Consider the following 3354-nt stretch of genomic DNA (forward strand, 5'->3'; position numbering starts at 1 on the left):
ACTCAATCTCTCTGTCTAAGTCATTGATGAAAACATTAAACAGCACCGGTCCCAGTACGGACCCCTGAGGGACGCCACTCGTCACCGGTCTCCATCCGGACATCGAGCTGTTGACCACTACTCTCTGGATGCAACCATCCAGCCAGTTTCTTAGCCACCGAAATAGAAATAGTTGTTAGGAATAGAGAAAATGCAATATTTTTTCAGGCTGATGGTTCAGGTACTGTAGTTTTCTGCCTCCAGCTGCCCCAGATGCTTTGGAAGGACACGCAAGAACCTCAAACTACTTAGAAACAAGATTATTTTACCTCCATTCTCTTATCATCTCAGCATGATTCTGCTCCTAATATGTGAAGTAGTTTAGGATTACTTTAAGTCCTAAAGCATGACGTTTTATCTTTCCTCCTATACTGATTTTGTCAGTAGCTAACTGGCACTGGAAATCACTACAACTTCAAATAGCCTTGCTTACTACATAAACGTCCAATTACTCTGTTATTCTTACTAATATATCACATTGGTGTATTTTTTCAACAAAAAATGTGTTTCTCAACAATAAGTGAGCTTGTTCTGGATTTATAAACCCCCCACCCTTCATCCCCTCAAACCCTTTTTCAACCACTATTCATTTTACCAATCAGTAACAACCAAAATCACAGAAGTCGTGTCAGAAACCCTTTCTCTAAACATAAAACACCATCTGCAATTTATTGGACTTCTACTATTTACTTCTGTAGATTTCTATTTGGTTTTCCATGCAGGTATACTTTGTATGCTGCTTCAGAGGTCCTCTTGCAAGTGGTTTAAGGTGTACTACATAGCATTAATGACATTAATTTGCATATATAATGAATCAATAACAGGAAACATTGTAGTAGGTTACTAAAAATCGTATTAATGAAATAATTATTTTGAAACACAATAAACTGAGCCTGAATATCAAAGGTACTACCAAAAAGACCATATGACATATTCTAATTTAATTTTAAAAAAGTAAAAGTAGAAATTACCATGCATATTAATACACAGTGATAGTGAAGCTCTCAAATTGGTCATTCACCACCCTCTTATGTTGACTGGATCCACTTTCTTGTATGCTTCCCACTAACATTTTCTGTCTATGTTGGCTTTGCCATACAAACAATAGATCTCTATTACCCACAAAGAAAATATGTCATTTTGGCTCGGAGACCATAGGAACCAAGAACTGCTCTGCTCTGAGCTAATTCTTTTCCACAGAAATCTGTGGGACCATGAGATTTCCAATTTATTTCTTCAGAATGTGATTATTTTGAGCAAACCACACATAAACACACAGCACAAATGTTTGTAAAAAGGCTTCAGAAGCTGATCTCTACTGCAGATGGCATAAGAATTATACAGAGATAGACAGGACAATAAACAACCATTGGACATTCTCTTCCTCAAAGGCTTTTGGGGCTTGTACCAGATTCCTGTAAGGAGTCCAGAATCCTTATTTTTGCACTGAGTCTCATTGGAAGCCATAGCGTTTCTTCTGCAACTTGGTCATGAAGTTAAAACATATAAAACCCCCACCCCACTGCCCCAAGATTCAAATTTTCACCCAGGTTGCTAACCCCTACCCAAGGCTCCCATATTTTCCTTTTCCCTCATATATTTGTATATGTATATGATGTGCTTGTGTGAGAAAATATTCACAACAGACACATGTATTTTCAACTGGAACAATTTTTGTTAAGTTTTGCAATTCATCTTTATCACACAGTTTCTGAAAATAAAAGGTTGCAAAGGGACATTGAGGGATATTGAATTCCTGAATCTGGAGTTAAATTATTGCTGTTGAAGTGGATGTTGGAGTCAATTGCTTTAATATAGCAAACAAAACATGCCTTAGCCTCATAAATGTCATATCTGAAATGGTTATCTATCATTATTGCTAAGGGAAGTCTGGTGCCTGAGTACCTGCAGCTTTTAGAACTGTTAGATTCTTTCCTTCTTTCTTTTTTCTTTTCTTTTTTTTTTTTTTTCCCCCCCAGTGCAATGAGAAATTCCAGAGGCTGATCAAATGAAACAGCTCTCTAAGCTCACCTGGAAACATTAATCTTCTGGACATACTGCATAAACCACTAATCTCACGCCTGTCATTTAAAATGAGGAAGGGAGTACAAGGAAAGATTCAGGCAGGCTTTTTAAAGCCTTAGCATTGTTGTTTTAATTCATTTCAAGTCTAAAAGAAGATCCCTAAATCTTGCATTGCAACAAACAAAAATGGCTAGAGAAAACACTGGGCTGGATGATCCCTCTAAATAAAAATGCATGTGATTCAACACAACATTGCTTCAGCACAGTCTCCTAATCTTTCGCTTCCTGATGTTCACCTCCTTATCAGACACTGCTGTTTACATCATGACATATTTTGTGCTTGAAAGCAGAGCCAGAGATACAACTAAACCCTAAAAATATTTATGCTGGCTTGATATACATCGGCCCAACAGTTTACTGCATACCTCCACTCTGCTGTAACCTCAACCCTACAATCCTTTCCCGTGCCTGCTACTGCTTACCAATCTTATAAGCATTTATAATTCCATCCTTAAAAATATTTGTACCTATTTTCCAAGAAATTAAACCAGAATGGAAATGCAATTCTTATGTAAGAAAGGAGACAGCTTTGGTTAAGTTTCAAAAGCTCTCCATGTTAGAGTAACCTTCTATTTAAGTCTGTGGTTAAATCAGATTTAGGTCAGTGTTGTTACTTTTCGCTCTTCTATCATACATTGTGTAATAATCAGAAGACTTGTCTTTTTTTTTTTTTTTTAACTTACTGAGGTGGAATCTAGTAAACTCCAATAAGAAAGAACATTGTGGCTTTTTACATTTGCCTCTTGCTCATTCACGTGGTATCACCATCAACCTGAGCTGCTTTATTTTAGGGAAAAGGAAAAAGTACATCCAGCAACAAAGCCTCCCAGGGACTCAGGATGTCACAGCCTGTAACGGAGGTGTTCCAAAAGTGACAATGGGAAATTCCAGCTGATTGTGCTATGTTTGCACCTGTATTTATGGAAAAGTGTTATAGAGAGAATGGCTTTGTGCTTGAGCGCATGGTGTTGTGTTAGCTGTACTCTCCAGTCAGCATGCTGCATGCAGGACTGCATTGCTGTCTTAGTAGCAGCTACCCCCATTCCCAGCTAATTTTCTTTTTATGCAGTGATCCAGAAAGAAATGCAGATAACATTGGGAAACAAAATATTGTAGTAAATGCATTCATTACTTCTTTTTATGCCATTCACTAGGATACTGAATCACCACTATAATGGCTCCAAGATCAAGTGATCTTGATAAAGTGACAGTTAACCCCTTTGCACACTG

This window comes from Egretta garzetta, unplaced genomic scaffold (genome assembly GCF_000687185.1).
Source record: "Egretta garzetta isolate BGI_Z169 unplaced genomic scaffold, ASM68718v1 scaffold793, whole genome shotgun sequence".
Taxonomy (NCBI): Eukaryota; Metazoa; Chordata; class Aves; order Pelecaniformes; family Ardeidae; genus Egretta; species Egretta garzetta.